This window comes from Mauremys mutica, chromosome 7, assembly GCF_020497125.1.
Source record: "Mauremys mutica isolate MM-2020 ecotype Southern chromosome 7, ASM2049712v1, whole genome shotgun sequence".
Taxonomy (NCBI): domain Eukaryota; kingdom Metazoa; phylum Chordata; order Testudines; family Geoemydidae; genus Mauremys; species Mauremys mutica.
Genome location: NC_059078.1, coordinates 115,909,374 through 115,923,382, shown reverse-complemented (window position 1 = coordinate 115,923,382; position 14,009 = coordinate 115,909,374).

Sequence of the window (14,009 nt, the reverse complement as noted above, 5' to 3'; positions counted from 1 at the left end):
TATGGCTTTGTCTACACTGGGAGTTGGTCACAGCTTGAAGCCAGGGTAAGCTTCACCAATGCAAATTAACTTATCTACCTGTAGTGGCTGGCCATTAACTAAAAAGGTAATAATTGGAGATATACCAATCTCCTAGAACTGGAAGGGGATTTTGAAAGGTCATTAAGTCCAGCCCCCTGCCTTCACTAGCAGGACCTTTTTTTTTTTTGCCCCAGATCCCTAAGCAGCCTCCTCAAGGATTGAACTCACAACCCTGGGTTTAGCAGGCCAATGCTCAAACCACTGAGCTATCCCTCCCCCTAAATTACTAGACCTATTGTCCTGTGTAGACAAGGCCATAGACAAATCTATTGCCAAGAAGCCTAAAGACCAACATTGGATCTTTGTTTGGATTAAGCCTCTTACAGACTCCAGTCATTAAGGGACTTCCTAAGGGCATGATGTCATGGGCTTTCCTATGGACATGTATATACCAAGCGATGAGGAGTTTCAAATGACTGTTTGGCTGGAGGGTCAGGGATTTGGACTACCTTACTCAGAGAATGAGGGTGACAGATGGGGAGGGTCTGTGGCGGTAAAAGCTGAGACCAAAGGGTGATACCTTCTTACTTTCCATAATTCACACAGATTTCAGCATGCCTGTGAGCTCCTGTAACAGGGTTCAGGCTAGGCGTGCTAGGAATGGGTGTTAGTAGGTAAACTTTTAGCACAAATCTGTCCAGTAACAGGAGCAGTGTTATCAGATAGTCTTATTAATGTGATTACCGTATCGTCTGCATGTTGTGTGTCGTCTGCCTTGTAAACAGCAGTAGAAAATGCACATTTATAATGTGCTTAACCAGTATCTTGAATAGTGCTGTGGGGCACTGTGTCGCTAAAAAAACACGGGCTGGCTAAAGGAACAGGCTGTTATGGTGGGTGATTTGCCTAAATTAACTGGGTAAAAATGAACTTTTGGAACCTAGATTCTGGTGCTTTTTGTGTGCACTTGATGTCCTTCTCCCTGCCAAGACAACCTGGGAAGAGAGTACTGGTGTGGTGCTAACCTTGTTCAAGCTTGTGCAACACTCCAGGGCAGGTCTTAGGAGTGGGCCACCCGGGCAACTGCCCAGGCGTACCATGATCAAGGAGCTGTGCCGAGGTGCCCACTGCTGGCGGAGAGTCAGAAACTGCTCCCGGCTGGTGCCCAGATTTTTCCGTGCTTCCTCCTGGTGGAGGAATATGGGGGTAGGGAACAAGCTGTGGTGTGTAGATACTGCTCACCCCCCCACCCCTCCCCCGCGCCCCACCACTGGTCTGTGAGGAGCAGCACCAAGCGCTCCGTGTGGCCAGGTCGCTTTCTCCACCTGGGCTCTGCTGTGAGGCGAGCATCAGGAGTTGCTGCCCTCCCCTTACAGCCCAGGTGGGGAAAGTGACCCAAACACAGGGAGCCCTGAAGTCACGCCTCCTCTCACAGCCCCCATATTGTCGAGGAGCAGCGTTGGAAAGGCGGGGGGAGAGCGAATAGCAGTGCCAGCTGCTCTGTGCATCCAGGCCAGTTTCCCCATGTGGTCGCAGGAGGGGAATGCAGGGGTTAGGGGCACAGAAGGCCAGTGCACGGGTTAAGGGAACAAGGGGCATAGTGCAGGGATGGGGGGGGGGGTTGAGGAGGTGGTCACAGTGCAAGGATTGGGGCAAAGTGGGGTGGGGACCCCAGGAGGGGCCAGGAGCAATGGGGAGGCACCTACGGGGGCCTAGGGTAATGGGGGGGCACTATGCCCATGGGGGCCAAAGGCGCCAAAATACAAGTTCACCCAGGGTGTCGTTTTCCCTAGGGCTGGCCCTGACCCTTGCCTGTGCTGGTGAGGATCCATTTGTGCAAACACGCTTACTGACTGTGATGAGACTACGCAGACGACCAAGGCATGACCCAGGCTCCATCGTATTGGTATGTGCTGCATACAGGCTCAAAGAGCCTTTAACAATTTTCTTAAAAGACCTCTTGCCTGCCAAGTGTATGGTATGAAATGACAGAGCGAAACCCGCACTTGACGTCGCTGCAGCGCCCGCTCACTCACCTATGTCTCACTCACCTGGGTCCCAAAGCCTGGGTAGCTCATGGGCACACCTTGGAGTGGGTGGGGAATCCATGCTAGGCGGCACGGCAGTGTGCTAGCATGTCTGCCACTCAGTATTAGTGTGTGAGACAGGCATGGCATTGCCTTGGTGACTGTAAGGGTGAGCTGATTGGCCACACTCAGGAGTCAGCGCGCATAGACTAGGTCCTGAGCAACTGGGCTGACCCCTGGGCCTCTTCACGTGGCTCACCCACCCCTCTTTAAGGTGCTGCCTCCACCACTTCCTTCAGCCCTCCCCCCTCCAGGACCACTGGAACAGAAGGCCTCCCACACACCTCTGCGTGAGTTTGTGAGTCTCCCCTGCCCACCTGTCCTCCCCAGCTGGCTGTCCCTTGAGCGCACAGCAATATGTTTGCACTCTGCACCAGCTTCTTCCCAACCTCAGCTGCTTTTGCTGACCAGCCTCTGCTTCACTTGGGCTAAGGGAGTGAGGAAGACCATGCAGATCAGGCAGCATGAGCAGTACAATCGCAGTGGCAGGAAGGGTGGGTAGGGTACAAGTATGGGATCTCAAAGACATGGGGCCAATTCCTTCCTGCATATGGGCAAGTCACTTAGTCGCTGCATGCCTCAGCTCCCCATCTGTAAAATGGGCGTAATAGCACATCCCTACCTCAGTGGAGTGTTGGGAGGATAAATACATTAATGAGTGTAAAGTACTCAGGCACAGGTGTTTAGCAGGGCCTTGAGTACCATAAATAGATGCAGTTGACTGGTGAATGCTTGAATGAGTTCCCAGCTGGCCATGAGCACTCCTAGAGGCCTCCTAGAGCCCTGGCTATTAGACAGTCCTCAGCTGTCTCTGGGAACTGACCAGCTTCTTTATGGCAGCATGCGTGGCTCTGTCACCGAGCCACACTAGCATTGTATCTTCCTTGGTCCAGACCTGTGGAGTATTGTTGAGACACTCCCAACTGAAAGCAAACGGCAGGGGTAAAAGGGCTTGACTTGGGGTTTCAGCTGGAGACTGTCGGGGTGGAAGGTGACTGGACATTGAAGGAAGCGTTTGCTTTCTTGCAGCGTTACACATGACTCAGGAAGCAAATTGTGTTCTGACTCGCCCCTTGTACAGCCTGTTCACACTGATTTCAGTGGGATCCCTCAAGGGCGTGCAGTAAAGCAAGAGCCAGGTCTATTGACTAGCCTGTTTGTTTGGCTAAATCGCACAGGCTCACGCCTGCCGAGGTTTTGCCTTACAAAGGAGGTTCATTATTTTTGTTGTGTGACGGGTCTACACTGGGAATGATACCATGAGGCCTCCTTTACACTTTGCCTAGGCAACAGCGGGGACAGAAACCTTCTGAGGCAAGTGTTATGCTCCTAGCTAGGCAGGGCAGCAGGTGCTGGGGCCTAAAAATCCCATAGCGTAATACACAGGCAAAGACAAACTTGACTGGTGGCTGCTCCTGACAGTGGCACGAGCTGATACCATCAAGAGCCGTGTATGGCCACTTAGGGCTCATCTATACAGTGGCGGCATGTGCTCAGTGAGCTTGTGAGTTCGAACGTGCGCTAACACGCTGGGCATTAATTGATCTTTGTAGCCCCTGTTGGTGTGTACTAAATGGTCCCTAATGCACTGTCACGTAATACTCTTGCAAACCGCACTATGTTAAAGCACACCAGCGGCCTGTACACAGCCCAATTTCTGCACAGCTGTGACATGACACACCTGTTGAGCACCATGTCGCCAAACCATGAATCTTCAGCATGAGGGCTCACGTATAGAGCACGTCAGATGTTCAGGCAGGGGCGTCTCTAGCCATTTCGCCGCCCCCAAGCACGGTGGCATGCCGCGGGGGGCGCTCCGCTGGTTGCCGGTCTCGGCGCTCTGCCGGTGCCTGCGGATGCTCCACCGAAGCCGGACCAGCGGACCCTCCGCAGGCACGCCTGCGGGCGATCCACCAGAGCCACCTGCCGCCCTCCCGGCGACCGGCATAGCGCCCTCTGTGGCATGCCGCTCCAAGCATGCGCTTGGCGTGCTGGGGCCTGGAGCCGCCCCTGTGTTCAGGGCCCCTCTATTTTGTAAAAAGGAATTAGGATGGGAGGAGCAAAATCTATTTTTCAAATAATCTTGTTTGAATGCGGCACCGATTATTACAATGTATGTCATCGCTCGACTCATGGCTGCATGAATTGTTAGCATAATATGGTCACAATTACTGAGTCACAGATGAGTTTTTATTGTACAGAACATGGTGGATTAACATGGAGTTGAACTGCATATATATATATAAAACAACAGTTTGTAACCTGGTCTTTTGCAAGTCCTCACTGAAGAGTTGTCCCTCTGATGTCTGCTTTTACTGGCTGCTTTATTCCACCTGCACATCCCTTTATATTCTTGTGTCACTTGTTAAAGCAATAAAAGGTTAATTTGCAGTGGGATGAGGCAGCGGAGTGCGGGGGAGGAGACTGGCATATTTTGGTGTAAAATGACTTGGACTTTAAATCGCTACAGAGCTGAGCAGACTTTATTGTTTACAGTTTGAAACTGAGTGAAATGCTGTCTTTCTTCCCCCAGGTGTTTGAAGTATAATCTTTTGATTACAACATCTTTTGAAGCAGAGCTGTACTGTTTATTACTAAACCAGCTGCAGAGCTGGAATAGGGGAGGGAGGCAAAACTTGAGTAGAAATGTTCGCTGGCTGTGGTTTATCATTCACTACGGATTTTCTAAGTTTATCATCTAATCTGTCATAAAGCAGATGTGGGGTGTATGTGTGTAAACTTTCTAATCTAACATTAAAGTTAGGGTTTTTTTGAGGCAAGTTATACATATTTATACAATGCCCTAGGTGTGCATAGCGCTTAACGCCACTGAAATCAGTGGAGCTGCACTGGCTTACATCAGGGACGATTACAGTTCACTTTATTTTATAGGTACTTTACCATTCTAAGCTCCGTGCTAACGTATTTCCCCGAATTACACCGTGTGCATTTCCCAATCTTAAAATGGGGTGACGTTCTATTGATTTGTCATCTGCTTCATTATGCTTAACCTCAGAATTGCCTTTCTTGTTGGACAACACCTTTTTAATATATCAGGTTGTGAGTATCCGTTGATAAGATGTATTAGGAGCAGACCTTATGGGGGTACAGTTGGAAGTTATTCAGTAATGAGTATTTTGTTTTGGAACCCTTTGGACTATTATAACTGCTTTTGATCAGACCATATGTACCTATTGTTTTGCTATGCAAATGTGCTGATTTGTAGCAAATATACCTTTTGTGCATCATGTTCAAGTGGTTCTAGTGGATTGAAAGTGTTTCAAAATGGCTATGGATGAGAATTACTAGAGCTTTTCAGAGCAGCTATTGAGAAGCCATTAGCTTCATCTTGTCATGTTTTTTCTAAACAAATTTTTAAAATTTGGTTTTACAATTACATTTTACTACTCAAACAAACAAACAAACAAAAAATGCAGATTTTTTTGTCTCATCTAGTTGCTGAGTGAAAGATCCAAACAAACAATCTAGGGAAACTAATTTACCCAGAGGAACCATTAAAACGGACTTTGCACAAAGCAAACTGTTAAATCAGCCCCAGATTTGGTCTTTTGATATTTGGTTGGGGGATCGAACTACCCATCTCACCAGCTACTGATAATCATATGCATAGGGATAGATAGCTATTTTCTATTGGAAAAATGTCCCTGCCCCATTCCCCCCACCCCCACCCCAATCCATTAAGTGCTGATGTATAGCACTCCTGTAAACCCCTCCCCCCCGCCCCATTCCCCAGGCTGGGAGAGCTTTCGCTCCATTGGAACCAGAGATGTTCCATTGTGTGAGATAGGGAAGAGGCTTATGGGTCCTCACTTGCTGTGCTTAGGCCTGTGTTCAGGGTTGGCTCCAGGCACCAGCGAAGGAAGCGGGTGCTTGGGGCGGCCAATGGAAAGGGGTGGAATGTCAGCGTCTTCGGCGGCAATTCAGCGGTGGGTCCCTCAGTCCCTCTCGGAGCGAAGGACCTTCCGCCAAATTGCTGCCGAAAAATGAAGCAGCGCGGTAGAGCTGTCGCTGATTGCAGCTTTATCTTTTTTTTTTTTTTTTTGCTTCGCCACTTGGGGTGGCAAAAAAGCTGGAGCCGGCCCTGCCTGTGTTCCATGGTGCAGGCTGCTTGGTGGGAAGGACAGGCTGTCACTCCATGGCTGCTCTGTTTACTGCTCTTCTGGAGCTTCGTGCTGAAGCCGTGAGTTCTCCAGTGCCCTGCCTCACCTGCCAAAGCAGGCACTGAGCAGCTACTCTGTGCATGAAGGAACCAGCGCCTATGAGCCCCAACAGATTGCCCCAGTTTACAGCCTTGCTACTCATACTGGTTGAAATCTAACCTTGTGCACGTGGCCAGTGAAGGCCTGAGAGCTTAAGTGAGATTTAAGTGGTGCATGGGCTTTCTGCTCATGGTCCTCTGCAAGGGTAGTAAGTCACCTTCTGCCTGCTGGGAACAGCATTTGGCCCACGTGTTAGTGCCCAGACCTTTCTGAGTTGCTTAGGTACACAGGGAAATATTCTAGCTGTTTGTCCCACCACAGACATGTCATGCACTTTAGTTCTCTCGGCGCTGATCATGTTCATGCACCTCGCTCCTGTAGTGAGGAACCTCTGTTGTAATATATGCAAAACACCAGTCACACTAGCTAAACATTCCTGGTACTACTCAGTGAACCAGGAAAGAGGTGAGACTTAATGCTCAGATCACCCACTTGTTCTTCACACTGTGTAATCTTCATGCAGTGCTTTTGATTATGGGCATTACTGTGTATTATAAATTAACTGGCATTCTTAAATACAAGACAACTTGCACAGCAATGTTATATAGTGCATATGCCCAAGATGCTATTCAGATGGCCCTTGCCACTCCACATGAAATAATGACTGGCTTTTCTTCTGGTTAATTAGTCATCAATTTCAGATACAATTAAAATAAAATTACCTTTGGTAGAGGCTCGGTTATTATGACTTGTTCTGGCCATAACTCTCACTGCACTTTGTTGTTTCTTCAAATAAAAATGGTATTTCTCATGTGCCTTGAAATCTCAGGCTCATTTTTGACCCAAAGTGTCCTCAGAGAGTTATAAAACTTAGATTATATAACCTCACATTACCGTGTAATGAACATAGTGAGAGTCAAGCCCAGCGAGATGAAGACAAGCGATATGAATTTATGTTTTAATAATCTTGCTTAGATTAGTGTAAATCACTGCAGGCCAGGCTCCCAGTAACTGCTGGTGAGGACTGCAACTTCTCCACTATGGAATGATAACGGTACTTTTTTAATAGGAAACTGTCAAAGGATGTGACTCCTTAATGCCCACCAAGGGACAGCTAAGAGACAGGGAGGGTGTGGTAATATCTTTTGCTGTGTAAGCTCTAAAGCTTGTCTCTCTTGCACCAACAGATGCTGCTCTAGCAAAAGATATGACTGTGCTCACCTAATAACCTAGGACCAACACAACAACAACAACGCTGCATACAGCAAGGGACAGATGGTCACTCATCTTCCAACAATCTGGTCACAGCTTTACAGTGTTACAATGGGAGTGTGTACTTTGGATTGAAACTTCATGTTATTGTACCACAACTATTACTGAAGGATTTGGATTTTAATACTTTCTTTCCTTTTTTCTTTTTCTTTTTTTTGCTACGCAAGACATTCCTTCATGCCGGGCATTTGCTTTTTCAAATGGAAAGCGAGCACCATAGAATTATTGCAATTTTAGGACTGGAATAAACCAGCTTTGAATCAGGCCTCTTATCTCTTGATGGTGGGTGGACTGAGCCATTGTAGTGTTAACATTATTTTGTACTGAACCCAGCCAGCAAGAGGCATTCTGCAGAACTGCAGTAAACGTCATAGACTTTCCCTGTTCTTCCAAGAGTTCCTATAACGGCTACATGTCTGAAGAGTGGTAGTTGGTCCTTGCTTTTCAACATCCAGGAAAACCCACCCAAGTGCAGTGCTTAGACTTGAAGCAGAAGCCACAAAAATTGCAATATTGGGCACTTAAAAAAATGCATAATTAGATTATAAGGCCAAAAGGGACCGTTGTGGCCATCTAGTTCCAGCTCCTGCATAACACAGGTCATAGGACTTCCCTGAATTAATTCCAGTTCAGATATTTTAGAAAAACGTCCACTCTTGATTTAAAAATTGTCAGTGATGGAGAATCCACCACAAACCTTGGTAAGTTATTCCAATGGTTAATTACCTGACTGCTAAAAATATGTGCTAGTCTAAAATTGTCTACTGTCAGCTTCCAACCACTGAATCTTGTTATACCTTTGTCTGCTAGACTGAAGAACTTTCACTTATCAAATTCCTATGTAAGTACGTAAGGTGGGATCCACGAAAGTTCTTAAGCACCTAAACCCCAGACTTAGGTGCCTACATACCAATATTGGCTACACTGTGAGACACAAAACCTCACAGGCATCTAAACTTGCTTGGCACCTACATTTTTCAGGATAATGGTTCTCAAGTTACCTAAACTACTGCCTCTGGGTATGTGCACTGTCTCTGAGAGAGGTGTGGGGCTGGGCGCACACCACTCTGGTTAGTATCTCCCAGTGGCTAGCTTAAGTGGCTTGCCACCGAGCGTGCTTGCTTTTGTGGCTCACGTTCCTAGGTGCCTCTCTCTCCTCATTCACTGTATAAGGAGCCGAAGTGCCTAACTCAGCTTTGTGGCTTGCAGGAGTGTTCTTCTGATTTTCTAGGTGCCTAAAAATTAGGTGCTGGGACACTCAGCATTGTAATGCCTAAGTCCCTTCATGGATCCTGGCTTTATAGCCTGTGATCAAGTCACCACTTCACCATCTCTCTGATAAGCTAAAGAGCTTGAGCTCCTTGTGTTTCTCACTGTAAGATTTTTTCAATCCTTTAATCATTCTCATTCTCCAATCGACCAACAGCCTTCATGAATTGTGGACACCAGAACTGGACATGGTGTTCCAGCAGTGGTCGTAACTAATGCAGAGGTAATGTAACCTCACTACTCATACGTGACCTTCTCCTGCGTGCAGAAAGGAGAGGGCTCTGCCCCCTCCGCCTTCCTCATCTCACCAGTTGCTCCTGTGTGTCCTCCATGTGGGGCTTGTGACCAGCTGCTGGCCATCAAAGGCATGCTGCTCCTACTGCTATGAGAGCATTCTATTGCTCTGGTAGCAGATGGTGCTGCCTGTCTGCCCAGAGAGCTGTTTGCTTTGAAGCTCTCTTTCATTTCATAGGCTACACTTGTTGCAAATGTAACCTTCTTTTAACAAAGCTTTTTGGGTGGGATATTGGATGCTTGCAAATGTTAGATACATTTTTCAAAGTACCTTTGAGCAGCTGAGTAATGCTGCTTTCCAGGATAAGTGCATGGCTTAAAACTATAAGGTTTTTAATTTAATTTTATTTAATTATTTTTAAAAAGAGAGAACTAAACCAGAACCTCCTACTGGAAGTCTCCCAAACTTTAAGAAACGTAAGCTATAGATCTGACTTTCTGGGTCAGGACCATCTAAACAATTTCTATTAAGCTTAAAAAAATATTTTGCTGAAATAGGTATATTAACCAAGCAAAGGCTGGATGACAATGAATACAATGTACTATTAGTCATAATAATCCATGGCCAGACACTCATCTGTTTTAAAATAAATATTTCAATGGGGAGGAAATCTATTCAATCTGTTTTTATATGGATCACTTGATGATTACCTGTTCTGTTCATTCCCTCTAGTGCACCTGGCACTGGCCACTGTCGGAAGACAGGATACTGGGCTAGATGGACCTTTGGTCTGACCCAGTAGGGCCATTCTTATGTTCTTATGTTCCTGTTTGTCCATCCAAGCATTACAATAGTCTTTTTGGCTAGTGTTGCACTAGGAGCTCATGTTCAGCTGATTATCCACCATAACTCCCAAATCTTTTCCAGAGTGACTGTTTCCCAGGATAGAGTCCCCCATCCTGAAAGTATGGCTTACCTTCTTTGTTCTCGGATGTATGACTTTATACTTGGTTGTATTGAAACACATATTGTTTGTGTGCATCCAAGTTACTAAATGATCCAGATTGCTCTATGAGAGTAACGTGTCCTCTTCATTATTTACCATTCCCCCAGTCTTTGTGACATCTGCAAACGTTATCAGTCATGAATTTATGTTTTCTTCCAGATCATTGATAAAAATGTTAAATAGTATAGAGCAGGGGTAGTCAATTGTTTTTTGTCAGGGTCCAAATTTCTTGGTCAAAGTCCAGACTTCAGAGAAAATAATAATAAAAAAATCAATAATGATGATAAGTAAATAAAAAGATTTTGAGGTCTGTTCAAAAGAGTCTGGCAGTCAGGATTCGGCCCATGTTTCGCCCATTGACTACCCTTGGTGTACAGCTAGGAACCGATCTTTGCAAGATCCCACTAGAAATACACCTGTTCAAAAGTGATTCCCCATTTACAATGACATTTGTTAGCTAGTTTCAATCCATTTAATTTGTGCCACATTGATTTTGTATCATTCTAGTTTCTTAATCAAAATGACAGGCTGTACCAAATCAAATGCTTTATAGAAAAAATGGTTACCTACCTTTTGTAACTCTTGTTCTTTGAGATGTGTTGCTCATGTCCATTCCATTCTAGGTGCATGAATACCCAAGTGTACAGTTGTCAGAGATGTTTGCCTTAGAAGCATCTGTAGGATCGGTTGTGGCACCCTCTGGAGTGCTGCGCTCATGCTCGCTATATCAGGCACCTACACCCTCTGAGTTCCTTCTTGCCAGCAACTCTGACAGAGGAGCAGGAGGGCAGGTAATGGAATGGATATGACCAACACATCTCGAAGAACAACAGTTATGAAAAGTAGGTAAACATTTTTTCTTCTTCGAGTGCCTGCTCATGTTGATTCTAGGTGTCTCACAAGCAGTATCTCGGAGGTGGGCTCAGAGTTCACAGACGTTCGACTTGTAATACCGCTCTACCGTAGCCAGCATCATCTTGGGCTTGCTGGGTAAGCACATAGTGAGATGTGAATGTGTGAATGAACAACTAGGTGGCAGCCCTACAGATATCTGGAATTGGCACATGGGCCAATCGACATGAGCAAGCACTCGAAAAAGTAGTCTAAGTATATTAGATTTGCCCTATTACCTTTATTATTCAAATTTGTAATTTCATGCATAAAGATATTGGTAGTTTGGCAAGATCTATTTTCCATAAACTTGTGTTGATTGGCATTAATTACTCACCCTTCTTTAATTTGTTATTAATCCAGTTCTGTGTCAGCCATTCCATTATTTTGCCCAGGATCAGCATCTGGTTGACAGGCCTATAATTACCCAGGTCAACCCATTTACCCTGTTAAAGCCATTGGCACAACATTTGCTTTCTTCCAGTCCTCTGAAACTTCCCCAGTGGCCCGAGAGATATTGGAAAATCAGCGTTAATGGGCCAGAGAGCTCCTCGGCCAGGTCTTTGAAAACAAGCAACATAAAGAGCCTCCATTCCATGTCGTCTCTTTGTTATCAATGCAGAAAGGTACCTAAAAAGATTTACCATTTGTTTTAAGACCTGCAAGCTGTGCAGTAGGTGGGTACCATACAAGTTAACAGTGACTCCATCTGGACTCCGTGTATTCACTTCCTTCAATTGGGTACTCAAGACCATTTGGCTTCTGTGCAGCATGGAATACTCAATTCTGTAATGGGTCTAATCAGGTGTGGTCTCCTCATCAAACGTATCGCTTATGTGAGTAAACCAGTGTGGGTGTAAGGGGAGCAGTCTACCAAGAAGCTGTTATTACTGCAGGACTAACTTAGCTTTCTTTAACATACCTTCCTGATATTTCTGATGTCCTGATTTACCTACCTATTATTATGCTCCTGTAAATTCTTCTTATATTCTGGTCCTCTTCTTAAGGAGGTCTGGTTGTTGCATGTAAAAAGTCAGTTAACCAATAAAAGCCTTAGCCAAATCTGAGCTGAGTGTCTGGCAATGGTCTGGCTGTGTCCATGAATAATAGCAAGCTAAGGAAAATCCAACCCAGAATTCAGACATTACTTTTTGGCAATGTGAATTGTTGTGCGGCTTCTCTTCTACATTAGCTCAAAGAGCCTGGCTCATGCTTTTTAACCTTGTTGGTTCAATGCTGTAACAATCAAAATAAGGAAAAACAAAAGCTGTGATGTTTTCTTCTATCTCCTGTTTAGCAAGCAGTCTTGATGGGTACTTTTTTAGATGAAGGACTGCAGAAGTCATAAGATCCAGAGATGCAACAAGTCTAGAAATGAGACAAAATGACCTGCTGTGTCTTTGTATTGTTTATAAATATGATGAAAAAGGCCATTTCAAATGCTCATTTGTAACTAATTATTTTCTGGGGATTTTTTTAAAGCAACATCAGGCAAAATTTACATTGTGAAACAAACCATCCATACAGTGTGCATCATAACCAATGTTTAGCAATTTCATACTAGTGAAAAATGATTAAAACTTCACGACTCATTAATAAGTGATCATAATCGCTTAATAGAAAAGGAAACTGAGCTAATGATAGCAGCTCTGATTAACGTTTTTGAGCAAGCCATGAACTCAAGTGAAATTAATATCATTGGGTGTTGAATGTGAAGTTATTTTCAAGTTAGGTGGTCTCTATAATCACAAAAAAATCCAAGTATACAAGTTTTGGGTTCAACAGTGGAAGAATATTGTTTCAGTTCTACTCTTCTATGCTAGTTTGCACTATGTTTAATGAACTCACTGATGTGTTGAAAATGAGTACATGCATGTCTCATTGATAGTCACTATTGGAAAAAATTTAATTATAATCTCCCTTTGGGAACTAATCTCAAAACAATATTTGATGTGCCAGAAAACAGATGCATTTTAAGGACTATAGTATATGTTTCTTTTTTTCCTCCTCTCTCTTTCTCTTCTTTTTAGTAGAGATGAATATCTTGATGTCAAGGTAAAAGATCATCCAAGAGAATAATACAGCACAGAGAGTCTATCTGTAGCCTAATCACATGTCAGATACATAAGCAGCTCCAAAAGTGACAAGACAACTGTTCCTGGTGCCAGATGTATACCTGGAAGAGCATCTTCCCTAGATTAGCATCTGGATGCCTCCAATGCCCACCGGGGTTGTACCAACTGGTGGCATTTGAAGGCAATGAGGAGGAAGAATGCACTGAGCTGGTCTTCTGATTGTATAATTTGAGATCTAAAAAATAGGGCAGTATATGTGCTAATGTTAAAATGTTGTTTCATGAAATCAAAGAATTATAAAATACCATATTAGGTATGTTAGGAAAAAAGTCTTCCTATTCATTGAAGAACTTATTTTTTTACATGACTGAAGAGACAAATTAATTCTAAAACTGATGTCTCTGTGATAGGATTCTATATATATAAAATTGGAGATATACCAATCTCCTAGAACTGGAAGGGACCTTGAAAGGTCATTGAGTCCAGCCCCCTGCCTTTACTAGCAGGACCAAGTACTGATTTGTGCCCCAGATCCCTAAGTGGCACCCTCAAGGATTGAACTCACAACCCTGGGTTTAGCAGGCCAAAGCTCAAACCACTGAGCTATCCCTGCCCCCTTCTATAATCCCATCTGCTAATTCTAAGGTTGTAAAAGGGTGAGGGACAAATTCTTCCATAACTTACACCCATGCAGGCCCACTGATGATGAATAAGTGAGCAAACATGACCCTGTGGCTTTAAGAAGACAACTTTCTTTTCAAAGCATGTGCTTTGAGGGCCAGTGGGCATCAGTACCCACATTCTGTTCTCCTCACACCCATAGAGCTCTCACTGGGGCCTTTATGTAGGTAGGGAGATGAGAATACTGAAGTAACAGTGAGGATCTGAGAGGAGACACCTGCCTTCTTTAGAAGTCAATCAGTATTCATTATC